General features: G+C 34.6%; 1 pseudogene; it reads right to left on the bottom strand.

Moving 5' to 3' along the window:
- Nucleotides 1-2800: 2800 nt before the first annotated feature.
- On the bottom strand, nt 2801-3861 carry LOC140512689 (olfactory receptor 5P80-like; annotated as a pseudogene).
- Nucleotides 3862-20918: the final 17057 nt, after the last annotated feature.

Here is a 20918-nt window from a genome sequence, read left to right as displayed (position 1 = left end):
TTTTCTGAGGGTATCTCCTCATATGTAAATTCAAGGAATTTGACTAGATGATCTATAAGATTATTTCCAGCTTTAAATATATGATCCTAAATCCAGATAGGAAGATATAAGAAAAACATACAAGTGATATAATAAAAATTAGATTATATGTTAGATGCACAAGAGAAATACAGATGGCCATGAGAAGAAATGTTGGCATGATCACTTGCAGTTTGGGGGACATGGGAAGGCTTCCTAGTGAAGGTAGCATTTAATGTTTAGGTAATGTATTAACAGACAGACATGGAAAGATAGAATAGGCAATTGAGGCATAAGAAAAAGAATAATAAGAGACTAATAAGACTTCCATAAGCTGATTTCATCCAACTTAAGCAAAAGCAGGGTCAACTGCTAGCCCCCAAGTGCAAGGGCCAAGATCATTAAGCAGAGTTTTCACCTCTTAGGGCACTCAAGGTGCAACATAAAAGATGACAATCACTAGCAGAGTGAGATTACTAACAATGCAAAGAAACTCACTGAAGGTATATATAGGTAGCCAAGAAAGTGTGAGTAAATCCCATCCCAAGAGACCTTCTCACTATAGCACTAGTGTGACTAAGACTTTTTGGAGGCTAATTAATCAGTAGCTAGAAGATTTCAATTTATGGGATACAAGAAGATGAGACAATTGTGCTTCATCAGCTAATGTATAGAATATGTAATATATAGTATAGCAATAGGAAATAAATATTAGAAATCCATGAATAAGTACATGTATAAGTCTTAAAAGGGAAACTAGAACCTGATGGTGAAGGGCTTTAAATGTTAGAGAAGTGTATATTTGGTACTGGACAAGAAAGATCAATTAGAGAAATAGAAAAGGTACATGGAATAAAGAATACAGAAACAACTTAAGACAGGAACCCAGTCTTTAAGAAAGAATTCTATTAAACATTTAAAGCACAGCCAATTCCAATATTATATAGACTGTTTGGGAACATTGGGGAAGGAGTACTCCCAAATTCTTTTTATGATCCAAATATGGTTTTGATACCTAAACCAGGAAGAGATGAAATAGAGAAAGAAAATAATAGACCAATTTCTCTAATGAATATAATTTTAAATTAAAAAAATTTTAAATAAGATTTTAGCAAAAAGAATACAGCAACTTATCATGAGAATAATGCATTATGATCAGGTAGCATTCATACCAGGAATGCAGAACTGGTTCAATATTAGGAAAACTATTAGCATTATCGATTATATCAACAACAAAACTAACAGAAACCATATGATTATCTCAATAGATGCAGAAAAAGCTTTTGACAAAATACAACACCCATTCCTATTAAAAACAGTGGAGAGCATAAGAAAGTACATGTAATCTGTCTCAGTTCCCTCAGTTTTTATACATGCACTCAGTTCTCTCAAAAAAGAGCAAAGACAGAAAAGTTTCTCTCATAAAAGTCTCATTTTTGGAACATATAGGGAACTGAGTCAAATTTACAAGAACAAGTTTCACTCTAAGCAAAAATAATAATGGTGACAAAATACTAATTTAAAATAAGGGAAATAAAATACAAAAGAAATAGAGAAAAAGAGAGAAAAATCAAACCTCAATATAAATAGACTAAACAATCCAACTGAACAAAAAAAGTGGCAGAGTGGATAAGAAAATTAAAGCCTCATATTTTCTATATGCAAGAGAAACTGGGGGAACAAAATGAAAGATGTTAATTAATTTAAAACCATTTAAAGCAAAGTTATAGGAGACCAGTTCTATTTCAAGATGAGAGTAGCTGTAGTTAAACGGAAAGAAGAATTAACGATACAATTGATTCATAATTTTTTTTCTGTAGAATCTATATTTGGCAATCATAGTCAAGAAATATCCTTACTTTTTTAGCTTATAGATTTTATTGAAATTTTCCTTGTGAATCACAAACATTTAACCAGATATAATACAAACAGGCACCAAATAAAAACAGTAGAAAAAGGATCAAATATAAAAAAGAAAAAAACTATTGTTTTAAAAACACTGCAAATCCAACTTGGATGCAAAATTTTATAACTCAGTTAATCAATACATTGAATGTTAGAGCTGGAAGTTTTAAAGGATCATGCATCCAGAGCTAGTAAGAGGACTTAGTGGTACAGTGAAATGACATTGGCTCCTGAGTCAGAAGACCTGAACTCACACTCTGACACTCACTATCTGTATGTCCCTGGGCAAGTTATTAAGCTTCCCTGATGCTCAGTTTCCTCATCTATGAAATGAGGAATATTGACTAGATGGATTCTATTAATCTTTCCATCTCTAAATATATGAGTATAAATTGTGTAGTCCAACATGGGAAGTTGGGGTTCCAAGAGGTTAAGTGAATAGGAGTACTGAACTCAGAGTTCATGATTCCAAACAGTGCTATTTTCATTACGCCACAGATATTAGAGATAACCTAGATTAACTCCTGAATTTTACAGGTGAGACAGAAGCACAGGGAGAGTAATTCATTTCTCCTAAAGTCAAAGGCCATAACTGGCACTAAAACCCAAATCTCTTTATACTTTCAGTCCAGTACTCTATTACATCATATTATATAAATAATCACATTTGCAGCACTCTAGATGGCCCCGGAGAAGGAGTGAGGCTGGTGACTTTGCACAACCCTCTCTCACTCAAAACGAAGTCAAGTGCAAGTCATGTAATCATTTCTCTGATGGCATGATCTTCTTCGGCAATGAAGGATGAACACAACAACTTGAATAATTGCGCTTCCTTGTAAGAATGTTATTTAATTGAAATTCTCAATAGTTCTAATAATTAAGAATGTCTTTTACTGTTGACCAGTCTTTTAAAGGCATCTTTAATCTCCTTGTTCCTCAGGCTATAGATCATGGGGTTCAACATTGGGATCACCACAATATAGAAAACAGATACCACTTTGTTCTGATCTGTAGAATAGCTGGATGTGGGCATTACATAAATAAAGAAAATGGTCCCATAGAAGAGAGTGACTGCAGTGAGGTGGGAAGTGCAGGTGGAGAAGGCTTTGTGTCTTCCTTCTGTTGAGTTCATACTAAGAATGGTGAAGAAGATATATAGATAGGAGATGACAATGGTAACAAGAGCTATAGATATTATTAGGGCTGAGTAAATAGCAGGGAGTATTTCTGCTGCAAAAGCATGATAACAGGAAAGCTTAACCAATGGAGAGAAGTCACAGAAAAAGTGATCGATTACATTGGGTCCACAGAAGGATAAATGCAATAAGCAGCCCGTATAAGTTACTCCATTCAGACAACCACCTATGTAGGAAATCACTATAAACAGAAGGCAAACCTGGTCGGACATTTTCACAGAATAAAGCAATGGGTTACAAATGGCCATGTAACGGTCGTATGCCATGGATGTGAGCAAGAAGGACTCTGTGGCCCCAAAAGTCACCAGAGAACACAGCTGCGTAACACAGCCAGAATAAGTGATGACATTTTCCTCCTCTAAAAAATTTGCAAGCATGTTAGGTGTAGCACCCGTAGAGTACCAAAAATCAACAAAAGCCAAATGACTGAGAAAGAGATACATGGGGGTGTGAAGCTGGGGACTTAGCCTGATTAGAATAATTGTGCAGAAATTTCCCATTACTGTAAATACATATATCCCTAGAAATAAAACAAAAAAGATGATACAAAGAATGGGATCATTTGTTAATCCCAGCAGAAGGAAGTTGGTGACTGCTGTGTAGTTTCCTGATGGTGTAGATTCCATGTGTGATTCCTGGTATAACAAAAGTGAAATAGAGACTCAGTAGGATATTTTACAAATAGGTTTTGTTCTATTTATTTTACAATCAGATTAACTAATGATATATTAATTTTGTTCATCTCTTCAAAGAACAACTTCGTAGTTTTATTGTCTTTGAGTATTTTCTACTTTGTCTATTTTTTAATAATTTCCAAGATTTCTTCTTTTGTGCTCATTTTTGATTTATTTTTTGAATTTCTATTTTTAATTCTATATTCAGTTGACTTATTTTCCCATATTGTCAATATCTACTGTCCAGGGTGTAATTTTTCATCTGATTATCATTTTAGATTTATTCCAGTAATTTGGGTATGGTGCCTCATCACACCTGTTTTCTTACACACCATTATTGATTAGCTTCTATTACTTCTTCTTTTGACCCCTTCATTATATAAGATTTTATTAAGTCTACATTTAGGTCTGCATCTTTTGTTTGCTTTCTCTTAATTTATTATATACTATAATCAAGCCACTTAATCATTGTTTTATTAGGATAAGTCTACAGTGATGTAGTATTTCTACATTTTTTTAGTACTTATAATTCTCTGCCCTGTTACATAGTCAATTTAAAGGTATTATCTGATGACAAAAAAACATGCATATCCTTTAATATTGCTGTTGAAAAATTCTGTAAGTCAATGAGCTCTAAATTTTCCATCTTGTTCAATTGTATTTTCTCTTTTGTTTATCTTTAAGTTAAACTATTTTTTAACTCTAATAGAAGAACATTAAAGTTTCCTATTCCTATCATATCTTTTAATTTTTTTCCTCAAAAGGTTTATTTGGAATAATGATGAAGTAACTCTTTTCTTCTTCTAGGTTTATTTCTTGGACTTCTCTCAGTTTCAAAGTATTCATTATGTTTGCCTTTTTTTGTTTACTACTATCTCCAGCCTTGGTTTCTTGATGGGGGCTTTGTGTTTCAGTGAAACCTTGCTTCCTTCAGTGTTTTTAAATGGTGTAAGTAGGTCATGTTTCATGCTTAGATTAGGTCCTGCCTTCTGAAGGGTTTGGGATCAGTTTCGCAGTGGCTCAGCCTCGGCTTTATCCTGAGCTCCTTTGCTGTCTCCTTCCTACACGATTTCAAACTCAGATTGACTCTGTCCCTTGCTGTGAGTCTGATGGATCCCACCTAGATATTATTAATGGTACAGGTAGCAGGCTTCCTGAGAGGCCCTCAGTGCTTTCCTTCCCAGGTATTCTCTTTCCCTTTTTCCTGCTCTATAAGCATTAGCATAGGTATTGAGATGCCTGTGCTCTGGTCTAACCCTATTCCCTGGTTTGCCTTGGGTGGAACTGCCTGAGTTTTGTTCACTGAGTTGCCCGGGTACTAATTTGTCTCAGTTTGATCCCATACATTCTTTGGTGCTGTCCAGATGCTCCATCTTGAACTACCTAAACAACAGTGTGTCTCCATCTCCTGCTGTTCCTCTGGCCCTAAATTTCATAGGCACTTGAGCTACCTGAGCTCTGGACTCACTTTGTTTCCTGGTCCAGGTCAGTGCTTTGACACCAGCTTACCAGGACTTGTGTGTTATCCAAACTTCCATGAGATATTGGAAGTCTTTTTGTGCAGTCTTGGACTGAATTAAGATTATGGTTTTTTACATTTTTATTTATCACGTTCCTTCTGGTATATTTGCAGAGCTTTTCCAAGATATTTATGGGGGATCTGGACTCCTTTAGGTCCTAGCACAACATTTTCCCATAATTTGTTTCATATATCTGTTTATAAGTTAGTTAGCCTTTTCTTTGTAAATTTAGAGGCATACCTCTTGGTCCCTATGCATTTAGTATTGATATTGTTTCATTGTAAATGGTTCCCTAAGGATAATGTACTTTATTTGATTATTTCTATTGCTATTGTGAGCTTTATTTTTGCTTTGTCTAATAACATGGTTACTACTCCCTCTTTTTGGATTCATTTGGTGTATAGTAAATTTTGTACTAGGCTTTCACTTTGAATTGCACATGCATTTACTTTCTGGATGTGTTTTTTGTATATAGTAGATTTGGGGATATTTTCTTATCCATGTTTTCATATTCTTTTCTTTATTACATTGTTTAATCCATCCCCATTTAGAGTAAGAGATGGTAAACTTGCATTTTCCTTCATTTATTTACTTGTTCTTTCCTTTTTTCCCCTGATTTAAGTCAGTAGTTTGTCCCTGAAATTAGATTTATGTAAACTACTTTGGTACTTTTCTTTTTTCATTGACTTCATCTCCTTCCTGCACTCTCAATTGCTTTCCTTATCCCATATTCTTTCATTTTACTTACTTGTTCATTTATTTTTCTTTTATCTACATTATCTTTCTCCTCTTCTATCCCTTTTTCTTTCCCTCTCAATTAGGTAATTAGTTTTAAATCTTCCTATCCCTCTTCTACAACCTCAGTTTTAGTAATTTTCTTTTACTTCTACTTTTTACAGCTTTTTCTTCTCTTCCAGTGTATCTTGAGTTTCGTTTTCTTATTCATGGCCTACACCTTTATTTGTTCCATTTCTTATTTAATATATATTTTCCCATAATTACATGTTAAAATGATTTCTAGCATCTGGTTTTTTTTAGTTTTGAATTCCAAATTCTATCCTTCTGCCCTTTCTCCCTCCCTCCCCCCTTCTGAGATGGTGAGCAAACAGATATTATACAAGAAGGTTTGAATTTTAAAAATAGAATGAAAGTGAAATCAAAATTTGTTCCATTTCTATTCCCTTTGAGACTCATATGAGGTAGGTGTTCCAGAAATACCATCTTTGACCTCCCTTTTCTACCCAATTTCTTTGTTATTGTCTTAAGAGGTTTTGACTCATCATTCTTTTTTTCTGTTGTGCCTTATTCTTAGAGACATCAGTTCATGAGGGAAGAAATGCCGAAGGGAAGCAATGCCCTGTTGTAGAAGTCTCCTTGTGTGCCAAATCAAGCTACCTATCCACAACATGATCAGTATCCTTCCCAACGGTTATGTCATCGTGTTGCAATCACTATCCTACCTTGTTCCTTCCATTACTATAATCTGAGTGCTGGCTGCACTTAGGATCTTACTCATCTCTTCTATAATTCACAGGTTCTCTACTCTTTTGTGCCGCACACTGCTAAACTTTCTCAGAATAACTGAAGGAAATGCAAAATTTCAATTGAAGGTTAGTGAAAATAAGTCACATCCAAGTTCACAGACCCATTAAAATCTATCCACAGGCACAACAGGGTTTGGTAGATTCCAGGTTTACAAACCCCATTTTAGATGCTCTCACCTACCTTCTCCTGGGGCTAAATGTTGCACAAAGAGACACAGTACTCTCTTAGAGAAAGTGGCACAGAAATCCAAAAATTCCTTCCAATTAAAGCCACCATGAGGTCCCCATCTTCTACCATAGACACAGCCCTCTGCTCCTATGGGAAAGATATTCAACAGCATTCCCTACCTCCCTTTATGGTCATCCTTGCTCCTTGTAATTCTCATTTCCAGTTCCTTCTTTTCATTACTTGTCCCTCTTAAATGAAAGACAATAGCAACAACCATTCCCTCCCTATGAGGATGGTCAGGGTGCATAATTCTTTCCCCTTTGTCCACCATTCATATAATGTCTAATTCTGCAACTCCTTCCAATAAAAGATAATCACCTATGGGAAGTCAGAGAATATGGTCAATGATGCATAAGTTCAAATCCTCCACTTTGACTCTTCTGATTTTTTTAAGTTAAGTAAAAAAAGAAATTACATCAGAGGAGAAATAAAAAGAACTATCAAAACTGACTACACATCATGATATATCATATTCAACCTCTCCCTGCCTAGTGGTTGTTTCTTTCTCTAGTGCCTTCACATCTTCTTGTCTCCCACATCTTTAAAAAAATTTCACTAGAACCTACCATTTCTTCAAGCTATCATCCTCTCTCTTTCTTTCTTGCTTAACCAAACTCCTAGAAAAAGTTGTCCGCAATATCTCTCTCCACTTTCTCTTCTTTCATCCACCCTTTAACCCTGTGCGATCTCACTTCCAGCCTCATCACTTGACTGAAACTGCTCTCCTCAAAATTTCCAGTGATCTTTAATTGTCAAATCAAATGGTTGCTCTTCATGTTTTCACAAGATCTATCCTAGCTCTGCTTATCTTTTCTCTATATTCTCTGGGTAACCTCACCATTCATGGTTTTAACTATCATCTCTAGGAATATGATTCACAGATTATATATATGTATATACATACATACATATATATATATATATATATATATATATATATACACAATTCCAGTCTCTCCTTGCTGACCTCCAGTCCCCTACTACCAAAGGCCTATTTGACATTGCAACTTGAATGTCTCAGAGACATCCCAAACTTACGTTCAACATAAAACTCATTCTATTCCCCCACAATTCAGTCATCCAAATTTCCATTTGTGTCAGACAGTCTCCAAGATTCCAACCTTAGTACTACCCTCAACTCTTCATTCTCACTTAACTTACATGTTACAAATGTCAAATCTTGCCACCTCCACCACAGAGCTCTCATTTCAATATCCCTTTTCTTAACTTACATAGCTATCATGTTAGATCACACTAATCACTTCTCAATTAGATTCCAAGAGGAACTTACTAATTGATGCTCCTGTTTCAAGTCTCTCCCCACTTCATTACATCCACCAACCTGCAGCCAAAATAATTTTATTTAAATATATATCTGAACATGTCACTGCCCTACTCAATAAACTCCAATATTTCTATTTTGCCTCTAGAATGAAATATAAACTCCTCAATTTAGCCTTTTAAAGACCTTTCTAACCTTTCTACAACCTATGTTTCAGGCTTAAATTTAAATTACTCCCCCAACCACATTATACTATGTAGGCAAACTGACCTCTCTTTTCCTCATATTGTTGTTAGTCATGTCTGACTCTGGCACAATTTGGGGTTTCCTTGGCAAAAATACTGGAGTGATTTGTCATTTCCTTCTCCAGCTCATTTTACAGATGAGGAAACTGAGGCAAAAAGGGTAAAGTGACTTGTCCAGTGTCACACAGCTAGTGTCTGATGCTAGATTTGACATCAGGACACTGACTCTTCCCAACTCTATGTCCAACACTCTGAGTCACTTTGTTACCCTTCACGTACAATAGTATATCTCACCTATTCATTTCTTTACACTGGCCATCCTGTATGCCTAGAATATACTTTCTCTATCTCTCTTCCTCATAAAATCCTCAAAAAAACCTTTTATCCCTTCAAGATGTTACTAAAGATGACACATTCTACAGGAAGCCATTTCTGATCTTCGCAGCTGCTAGTGTCCTCCATCTCAAAATACATTGAATTTAGTGAATTTCCAATTATTTGTATTTTATATATTCTACATATATTTGCTGTTGTCACTTCCATTTGAATATAACTTTCTGACAAATAGAGATCGCATATTCGTTGCATTTGTATTCACAAGTCCTGGAACACTGTTTGGCCAATAATAGGTGCTTTATAAGTACTTTTGATTGATTGTCTAACTTACCAGAATAAATGAAAATTTAAACAAAATAGAAGATTATCTACCAAAATTTTAAATGTTCAAATTAACGGAACATGAAATAGAGAGCATAAACAGGAAATTGAAATGAGTTTGAAAGAGAATGAAATTGAACTAGCTGTAAACAAGCTGCCAAATGAAGGGGAGAACCATGGTCCAAATAGATTTGTAGATGAATTCCAGTAAACTTTTAAACAGTCAATATTAACATTATTAACTAAACTATTTTTAATTGAGATAGAAAATACTATCAACCTCCCTCACTATGAGACAAATACAGTTCTAATACTTATACCACAGAAATAAAATTAAAAAAGAAAATTTTAAACCAATGTCACAAATTAATATCAATAAAATATTTTCAGATAAAATCTTGTCAAAAGATTATAGCACTACAACAAAAAAAGTATTCACCATAATAAAATTGGGATGTGAAGAAGAAAATTAGCATGATTAACCAGACTAATGTTTTATTTTTGGGAAAGAGCCTAATGTGTCCCCAACACATATAACACTAGCTTTGAGTTTTAAATGTATGCTTTTTATCATTTTAAAAAATATCTATGTCTATGTTTTTCATAGTACTTGGTTTTCTTTAAATAGAAATTAGGATTGTCTTTTTTCAAAGGCTTTATTGTTTTTTCCAACTCTCATGATGTAGTTTGGAATGTTTTGAGATCCAAGAATCATTAAGGAGAATAGACTATTGACTAACTCTATCATATTGCTTCCTATCCACAGTGTTTGGATTTTTTTTCTCTCACTACAAAATGTAAACATAAAAAGATGCAATTGAATGCTATTTTTCTATTGTTATTCACGTCATGCTTCCAAAATGACACAGTCTCCCTTGATGTCTTTGAGATAAGGAGAAGAAGCTTTTATATGCCAAAAGAACATCTGATTTTTCCTAGGTCAATTGCAAGGACTGGATTAGAATCACAGAGTCCTAACTGTTGAACCACTCTTTCTTTTCATTTTGAATATTGTCTTTTTTACGGTTGACCATTCTAAATACCACATTTAAAAATCAGTTTTTAGAACTTTGCGATACGCTTATCCAGCCCTGGATGAGGAAAACAAGCTCAAACCTAACTCATTGTTCTGAGAGTTGCAGGCTTAAGTAGAGAGCCTTCTTGTGTTGGGAAAGACTGAGCCCATTCAGAAACCTAGGGAAGGCTTTCCACCAAGCAAAACTGAGTTGTTGAGCTGAGACTTTGGCAAAAGAGAGGGGAGTTGACTATGACTGAGAAGGGAGCTCTTAGTAGTGGCAGCCTACATGGAAGCTCAATGTCTATGGTAGAGAGAAGAAGAGAAGGCTATAGGCCTTTCTCAACTAGAATTCAAGAAGTAGAGATTGGGTATCAAAAGCTAAATTAAAATGTCTAAACATCCACTCACAAGGATGTAGCTCTTTCTGTGGTGGCTGCGATGGACTGAAAATTCTGGTCTTGACTTTCTTTGAGAGTTATAAAAGGCTTAATTCCCCAACTTCTCTCCCAATTGTTGTCATGGCAGACACCTTCTATATGATCTCTTCTATTTCTCTAAGCTATTTCTATTTCCTACTTTTTTTTCTAGTTAAAAACTATGAGCAATCACAACTTCTTTGTGATATCTGTCTATTATTTACATGCAGGGGGGATATTGAGGATCCCAAAGCCTAGCTTAATATAAAGAGGATTAAATGGGTTAAAATTTAAGCCTCTTTTCAGAATGCTTAGGAATTCCCCAGCTAGAGGCTAAGCTGATGATGAATTTTGTGGTTTTGATGTAACTTTTATAAGCTCCTAAATTACAAAGATATTTGGACCATGTGACTTCCAGATCATCAACACCAAAGCTAAATAAAGGGGCTATTGTTGGACTAGACTGAGGTGTAACTTAGTCTCAGACAAACTCTGATCTCCAAGCAGGGATGGAGTAGAGGCACAGAGCAACAAAAAAATCATATCTCTTTTGATGCCTAGTGGTAGGAGAAAGGTGCTGTCGAGAAAGAACCTGGAAAGTCCCAACATTCTTAAGCAGAGAGAAGGAACCAGAAGAGTGATGTTTACTCTTGTTTTTCACCCTAAACCTTCAAACTCCAGCCAGTAGCGGCAGTACCTAAGGGTTTCACTTGTCTTATAACATCTCAACTAGCATAGGTCTCTCAGTGTTAAGGAAGCAAGAAAATATAAGAAAAATAGCAGGAAACTTGGGATTCTAGTCACTTTCCCTGTCTGGGCTTGAGTTTTCTCATCTGTAAAAAGGAATTGGATTAAAAAAACCTTTAAGCTCCAACTAGATCCCAATTAGTATGAATAACAAATTCTCTGAAATAGTTACATTATTCAAATACACTGAAATACACTGAATATTTCCACAGGACTAGAATCAATTATCATATTTTATATAAATATTACTTGAAATAATGTAAATTCACACATATACCACTGCTTAAAGGGTTAGGCACATTAATAGAGACTTAGCTGTATCTTTTTCATGTGTCCAGGATGCTTTTGGAAGTCTGATGAAGGCAATGGAATAATACCTTTAAATGCATAAAATAAAATAGATAGGAACAAAAATTATATCAATTGTATTGGAATATAGCTATCCAAGCATTTAAAAGATAATTTCATGGGCCTCAGTTTAAGAAACTTCGGTTATGAAGCTATCAACAGTAGTATCAATGTCTTGGTACACACACCTGATTGCCAACAAAGCATCACCTGGGTTTCAATTTTTAAAAATAATAAGTCTTCTGATTTATGTGCTTATGAATTATCTCTAGCCCAGATGTCACCTTGACCCTATATTGTCTAGAAGGCTTCTTACTGTTTTCAGTTATCTTATTGATTTAGAGCTGGAAGATATCTTAGAGGTCACCTAATCCAAACCCCTTATTTTAAAAACTGAGAAAACCAAATACCTGAGAATCCAAATGACTTCCCCAAAGTCACACAGGTAACTCTGGTCAAGCAAGGACTTGAACCCTCATCCTATAACTCCAAATAAAAGTTCTTTTATGGCATCACCCTCTCAAAAGAAAACAAATATTTTGCTAAGGAGCATGATTTAAGATATCTAACAAATAAGTTGTATGTCCTCCAAAATCAAACATAAATTCTTAACATCTAATGTGTGTAGTAATCACCTGTTATTTATATAAATTGACCTCTATGATAATAGGGCATTTCAAATACATTTTCTCATTTTATCTTCATGATAGTCCTATGAGATATGTAGTGCAAGTATTATTAATCCCACCTTAGAGATAAAGAATCAAATGTTCAGAGAGGTTCAGTAATGTGTACAAAGTCAGAGCTTTAAGTCAGATGTTCTTGGCCCTTTCTAATAGGAAGAACAGTTTCAATGACTCGTTGAAAAGGCATTTATTCAATGTCTATTCTGTGTAAGACACTGTACTATTCTCTAGGGATACAAAGACTAAATGAAAAGCAGTAGCACTTTCAAAGAACTTTCATTCCACTAGAGAAATACACATTTGTCCAAATACATGTGCAAGATAATTTGAAAATGGAAAGAGGATTAAAAAGTAAAGGAATTAATAAAGTTTTCTTTTAGGTACCTGAGATGAGTCTTGAGGGCAGCTAAGGATTCTAAGAGTAAGTGGACTCATGAATTAACCACTTTTGGAGATATTCTGTGCCATTTCCACCTATTAGCCTACATAATCAAGAATCAGTTGTGTATAAACATGATTAAATTCACATGTCTAAACAAAGAACTTCACCCCAGCAAGCCTACCTTTTAGAATGAGAATTATTCAAGTGAAGCTAATGACAAGTCTTATTTATGTGGGATTTTAAAGTATTTGAGGATTGATTCCCTTAAGTTCCCAACTGTGCTTCCTTAGAAATCAAATACACATTGCATCATTAGCAAAGAAAGACATATACAAGCTATATTTTGAGGTGTTAATTAAAGTTCCCCAAAATCATACTCATGGCTTTATGATTTCTCAAGGGATCAATTTATTCTGTTTGTTTCAATATCAGAACTCTCTCTCGTCCCATGCTACTCCATAGCCACTCCAGAGCTACTCCATGCTACTTTGATATCTATGTCTCTTCATTCTGACTAAACTTGCAACAGCAAAATGGAGACTTGAAAAAATAATAATAGCAATAAAATGATTAATAGTAATAATAGTAGCAGCTGCAGTAGTGATGGTGGTGATGGTGGTGGTGGTGGTGGTAATGATAGTAGTAGTATAATGGTTTCATGGGGCAGCTAGATGGTACAGTAGATAGAGGGCAAGACCTGGAGTCAGAAAGATCTGAATTCAAATCTAGCACCTTAAACATTTACTCGCTGGGTGACCCTGAGTTTACCTTAGTATCATTTGTAAAATGGGGATAATGATAGCACCTATCTTACAGAGCTGTTGTGAGGATCAAATGACATAATAATTATAAAGTTCTTGACACATAGTAAGTGCTATATAAATATCAGGTAGTAGTAGTAGTAGTAGTAGTAGTAGTAGTAGTAGTAGTAGTAGTAGTAGTAGTAGTAGTAGTAGCAGTAGTAGTAGTAATTTCACTCCATTGGTGGTAGTGGTAGTGGGAGGTGGTAGTGATAGTAGCAGTAGCAGCAGCAGTAGTAGTAGTAGCAAGTTTGAAAATGCTTTTAATATGTTAACTCATTTGATATAGCAACCCTGCAAAATAGATGCTATTATTAACACCATTTTACAGATAAGAAAAGTGAAACTGAGAAAGGTCACTTTTCCAAGAGACACAGCACTAGATAAATGTCTGAGGCAGAATTTGAAATTAGATCTTCCAAACCCAGGTAAACACTCTCTACGCTGCTCATCATCTATAATGTGACAATCAGTCAGCCAAGGAGCATTTATTAATTGCCTACTATGTTTCAAGCACTTGGGGATACAGGGGTTTTTTTTACTTGAATTAATCAAATCTACTCTATTAATCACATTCACTGAAAAATTCTATTACCACCCTGTGTACTCTGCCATTAAATCTATAGCAAATACCTTTAAAAGATGGGCACTCTCAATCAGCATGAATCTTTATCTCTAGCCATCTTGTAGATACTGAAAGATTTAGAGTGCAGGGGCAGCAATACTAGATCTATAAGGAGCCTTTAAAATATTCTTACATCGGGATGAATGGCAGATCAAAGACAAGAGAAAATGGAGGTGAAGGATGTTTTAGGTGTCTATGGCAATAGATAAGATAGGCTTATCTTAAACCTAGAATTAGAGTTGTAGCAGTGAAAATAAGATAATAGTGGTGGGCATTGGGTTGAGGGAATTGATGAAAGTCTATTGGAGAAGTAGAATAGACCAGACTTAGCAGCTGAATGGTTATGAGAGAGGAGGAAGAGGGAAACGGATGGTACCAAGTTTTTGAATACAGGAAACTCAATAAATGGTTGTGCTAATTTTAGAGTTAGGGAAGAAAAATGGAAAATAGTTTTGATGGATTGATAAAAAGCATGGCTTTGAATAAGTTAATTTTGAGGAACCAGTTGGTTATTCACATTGTTCAATAAAGTAAAGAGTACCATTCATAGCAATCTCCTTCAGCAAAACATATCATCTAATATATATGTATCTCATAACACCCAGTATGCCATATGGCACATGGCATATATTGTTGTATCCCCAAAGTCAAGGGGTTCCAGGGTCTTCTCCTTAAGGAGTAGCAGAAAATAACACACTATCCACCCCTAGGTCACTGTAAGAATAATCTCCTTAATCAGTACACAGTGTCTAAGTAAAGTCCTCTCTCATTTTGACTTGAGGCTGACTTTCAAACTCCATGGCTCCTCCTCCATGGACCTACACTCCCAGCTCTTGTCTGAGCTCACATTCAGGCAGTTCTCTGCTCCTGATCCTTGTCTCAGCTCACAGGGACTGTTCCACTCCAAATTCTTCCTGCTTCTGCCTGACTGCAGGCTCCAGGAGCTCCTGGGTTTCCTAAGGAAACAAAGCTTAACAGACCTATAACAATATTTGTACACATTACCAACACCATCATCTCAATTCACTCATAAAGACCAACAGACAGAGGTTCTGTCTGAGAAATTAACACAGACCAACAGACAGGACTTCTGTCTGAGAAATCAACACAGATGAAGAGATAAGGCCTCTGTCTGAGGAATTAACACAGATCAACACACAGGGCTCCCAACGTCACAAACAATCTTTCTATTAGGTCTCCCAACAAGCAAGTTCCCTTAGTCTGTTCACACTCACTTCTCTCTCTCAGCTCTGCTTCTCTCTATTCTCTCTCCTCCTCTCCAAGTAATACAATCTTTCTCTTTCTTTCTCTCTCTCTCTCTCCACATACATACATATATATGTGTGTGTGTGTGTGTATATATATATATATATAAAATCAAAAACTCTTGAGTCAATCAAAGGCTCTTGATTCCAAGGGAAGACTCAGTCAAAGGCATTTGATTGGCTAAAGCTCAGTCCGGAAAAACAGCAAAAAGTCCTATTTTCCTCACCATTATAGGAACTGAACAAAATTTATAAAAATAAGAGCTATTCCCAAATTGATAAAAAGTCAAAGAATATGAACAGGCACTTTTCAGAAGAAGAAATCAAAGCTATCCATAATGAGATGCAAAAAAAAATGCTCTAAGTCACTATGGATTCAAAAAATGCAAATTAAAATAACTGAGGTACAACTTCACATTTATCAGATTAACTAACATGACAGAAAAGGAAAATGAGAAATACTGGAATAGATGTGAAAAATAGATACATTAATGCACTGTTAATGGAGCTGTAAACTGGTTCATCATTCTAGTGAACAATTTAGAATGGTGCCCAATGTGCTATAAAATCTTTGACTTAGCAATATCACTACTAAGTCTGTATCACAAAAAAGATCAAGGAAAAGGCAAAAAGGATCTATATGGACAAGAATACTTATAGCATCTCTTTTATTTGGTGGCAAAGAATTGGAAACTGAGGGGATGACCATCAATTGGAGAATGGCTGAACAAGCTGTGATACGTAATTATGATGGAATAGTATTGTGCCATAAGAAATGGTGAACAGGATGGGTTCAGAAAAACCTGGGAATACTATTATGAACTGATACAAAATGAAGTGAGTAGAACCAGGAGAACATTGTGCACAGTAAAAGCAATATTGTAGTGACAATCAACTGTGAAATACTTAGCTAAATAATGATCCAAGACAATTTCAAAAGATCTGTGATGAAAAATACTTTTTATTTTCAGAGGGAGAATTGATGAACTCTGAATAGATATTTAATCATACTCTTTTTCATTTTTCTTGCCTTTTTTGCTACATGGATAATATAGAATTAGATTTTACATGACTTCACATGTATTATATTGCTTGTTTTTTTTCAAAAGGTAGGTAGGAATGGAAGAGAGGGAGAGAATTTGGATCTCAAAATTTTAAAATGAATATTAAAAATTGATATTTTTTAAACAGAACAATTTCTTTTTAAGATGAAATCTTTTATAATTCAACAAACCTTAAGTATCTACTATATGATAGACATTGTACTAGATTAAAGGGAAACAAAGACAAAGATAAAAAACCATCACTGTCTCCAAAGAGCAATTCATTTGAGAAATCACTTATTTTGATTGTTTAATTTATACCCTGGATGCAAGAGCAGTTCAACATTATGAAAACAATCAACATAAATAATCCCATTAAAACTAAAAATTTCCCAAACCACCTGATTATCTCAATAGATATAGGAGATGAGGGGGAAAGTCTTTGGCAAAGTATACCACTCATTTACACCAAAAAAACTCCAAAGACAATACAAATAAGGGTACCTTTTTATATCACAAAAAGTATATATCCAAAACCAAAAGCAAGTGCCATATGCAACAAGGATATATTTTAGTACTCTTTACAATAAATACAAGAGTAGAACAGAGACACTCATTTTCCCCAGTACTACTATTTGAAATAGCTCAGGAAATGCTAGCAATAGCAATAAAACATGAAAAATTAAAGCCTAAAGATAGGTAAAGAGAAGATAAAACTACCCCTACTTGCTTATGATGCGACAATTTACTTTAAAAAAAATACTAGAGAATCAGTAAGGATATTAATTGAGACAACTGATAGCTTTAGCAAAGTTGCAGGCTAGAAAATAAACTCTCAAAAGTCAACAGCATTTCTACATAATAATAACAAAATCCAAAAGCCAATGACAAAGAGAAATACCATTCCATATAATTATAAAATGTATAAGGTACCTGAGGATCACTCTAGAAAAGTGCAAAAAATAATTGTATGAGTTCAGTTACAAAGTTTTCTTTAAAGAAATAAAGAACAACTTATTTAAATAGGAGGAATTTGCAGTGTTCATAGCTATGCTCTATCAATATAACAAAAATGGCAACACTACCCAAATTAATTTATATTTTAATGCTATAAATGCTATACAAATCAAATTGTGACCAAAATATTTTATAGAGATTTATAAAATTATAAAATTCATTTGGAAAAAATTTTAAAGATCTGGAATGGTGATAATACTTTCAGATATCTAATTATATTATAAAGCAAAAATCATCAAACCTATGTGGTATTAGTTGAAAGAATAGAAAAGCAGATCGATGGAATAGATTAAAAGAGGAAGAATACAAAACCATGGAACTTGCCTTTCAGGTCATGTGAGCAACAAGATGCAGGACAAGAAATTATTTATATCCCCATAATCTCTCAAAGCTCTCCAAAACAGAAATTATACATCGAAGATAAAGTAAACAGCTATCTCCATTGTCTAGGATATCCCAAATCCAAAAGAAGGTTTAAAAAAAACCCTTATGAATTGATACTCGCTGACTCTGAGCTCACACACCACCCTCTCACCTCCTTTTGCTAATAGCAGCAGAGCTGCAATGGCATATCCAAGAACCTGACCCATAGCTTACAACAAATCTACCTCCATACTATGATGGATACCCAGCTTCTAGTCTGTAGGAGTCTGCTTGGGATGTGACAGGCAGTTTGTATAGCTCCAACAACAAAACAGCACCAGAGCTACAAAACTCTGAACTTCTGGTACTAGGGTAGGCAATCCCATAGGACAAGTAAGGCAACTCTCAAAATCAGTGTTGCCACGCCAGAGAACTGAGAAACAGAAGGAATGGGACAGGAAATCAGGACAACAATTCATGGCGATTGGGAAGGGAAAGGAAGGGGACTGTGCAGCACTCTACTAAGCCTGAGATAAATAGCTCAGCATAAAGCTGAGGCTACTGATATCCACTCAAAAATCACTGGGGGTAGAAACCTTGACTGGTGAACCAGGAATTGTCCACAAAGAGGCTGAGGTGCTTTGAGATCAAATTTCCAAGGAAACCACCATCATTAGAGGGGAGAGGATGAGAGAGTCAGAAAAAGACTGAACTTAAAGATCTCAGGAAGAACAAAACTCAAATACTTTGAACATAAGCAGATAGTTAACAGGCAAAACACTGATAACAGACAGAATCATGGCCTCCAGGTCTAGTAAATGAGTTCAGGCATTTATGAATAAATAATGCAAAAACAAAGAAAAGCAATTCAACTCTTGACGAGATAAAGAACTTGTGGAATATGGGGAAAATATAGAGCTGCAACACTATTCCTGAGTGGTTCAAAAGAGAAAAGAGAATTACGAGAGCAGTATTTATGACCGGAACAGCAAAAATAATAAGCAGAATAGAAAAACTGGAATCTACTATAGCAAGAATCATTAGCGAAACAAAAGAACGATAGATTAGAAATGCAAATATGAAGAAATCAAGGACATTCTAGGAGGAGAAGCAAAAAATAACATCAAAATAAAATATGCTCACTATGAAAACAAAACGTCCTGATTTTGAAAGGATGCATAGAGACAATCCCAGGATCACAGGTTTCCCAAAAAGAACATGACAGGATAAAAAAAAAACCTCAACACCGTAATAAAGAGAACTGCCCAGAGCTTCTAAAGATTGAAAATTAAATTTCAATTGAAAGAATTCATAAATCACAGAAAAATATAAAAATACCCAAGGCTACAATCTCCAAGACACATTGTGGTATAATTCAACATTTTAATTCAGAAATAAATTCTGCAAATTATCAAGAGAAAGACCTTAAAATACAAAAGAAAGGGAACTCAGATAATACAAGACTGTTTTCTACCCCCAAGAAAACATAGAAGAGAATGGTATATTGTATTCTGAAGAGCAATAGCGCTCAAGCAAGATAAAGCCCTTCAAGTTGGAATTACGAAAATAAATTGACTAAAATCTCTATGCCCTTTACCCTACATATGCCATTAATAAGTTTATACATCAAGGAAGACATTGATAGGAAGAAAGTTTTGACAGGCACCAAAATGTTTATAGCAGAACTTTTTGTGAGAGCAAAGAATTAGAAACAAAGGAGATGACTACTGGAGAACAACTAAATAGTTTTATGTGAATGAAATGCAACATTACTGTGCTTTAAGAAATGGTAAATATGATGAAACAGAGAATCTTGAAAAAAATCTACCATGAACTGAGGCAGAATGAAGCAAGAAGAGCCAAAAAAACTATGTACATAATGACCACAATGATGTAAATGGAATGAACAACCACAAAAGAAAAATAAAAAAGGAATGTTACAAAATTATTAAGAGAACGCATGGCTCAGAAGAAGATATGTGAAGACATTTCTAGCTAACCATGTTGCAGAGGTGGGAAATGCATATCTAACAATTTTGCAGATGTGGGAAATCCATAAATGTACCTTCTACTTATTTTGAGACTTTTTGGTGTATTAATCAGTTACTGAGATTTTCCCCATGTTTCTTTTTTAAATGTTCAAATACTATTTGTTATGTGAGACAACATTCAGATAGAGGAAGGGGGAAATTATGGCAAAAATTATGGTAATGTTCAAAAAAACCCAAAATAAATTAACAAAAAAGTAAGAAGAACAACATTACCAAAAATCACATATATATCAATAAAAACAAAAAAGCTTTCTGGTAAGAAACAACATCTCTTCCTATTTTTGAAAAAACTTCTAGACAACATCAGAATAAATGGAAGCTTTCTTAATATAACAAGTATTTATCTAAAGCCAAGAGTCTTCATTATATGTAATGGGGTCAAACTAGAGAGAGGAGTTTTTAATAAGATTAAAGGAAAAGCAAGGATGTCTATTATCACTACTATTATTTGATGCAATGCTAGAAATCCTAGCTATTAATAAAACCAGGAAAAGAAATTTAGGAAAGAAGCAAAGACAAATAGGAACAGTAACAAAGTTATTGGGTTTTTTTTTTTGTAGATAATAAGATGGTCTACTTTAAGAACCCTAGGGAGTCAATATAGTTGAAATAATAACGTCAGAACTGTTGTAGCACTTGAAATAAAGTCATATAAATAAATCACCAGCACTTCTACATATTTCCAATAAAATTGAGCAGGAAAAAATAGAAAGAGAAATTCCATTTAAAATGATGGAATGGATAAAATACTTGGAAGTCTGCTTACCAAGGTATATGCAAAATATGAACACAGGTACATGAACTTTTTTGCCCAAATAAAAGACTTAAATAATTATAGAAACATTAATTTCTCATGAGCAAACCAAGAAAATATATAATAAATATCA

Source organism: Notamacropus eugenii, chromosome 6, assembly GCF_028372415.1.
Source record: "Notamacropus eugenii isolate mMacEug1 chromosome 6, mMacEug1.pri_v2, whole genome shotgun sequence".
NCBI lineage: Eukaryota > Metazoa > Chordata > Mammalia > Diprotodontia > Macropodidae > Notamacropus > Notamacropus eugenii.
The sequence above is the reverse complement of the archived record's forward strand: the minus strand, read 5'-3'. Positions and strand labels throughout refer to the sequence as shown.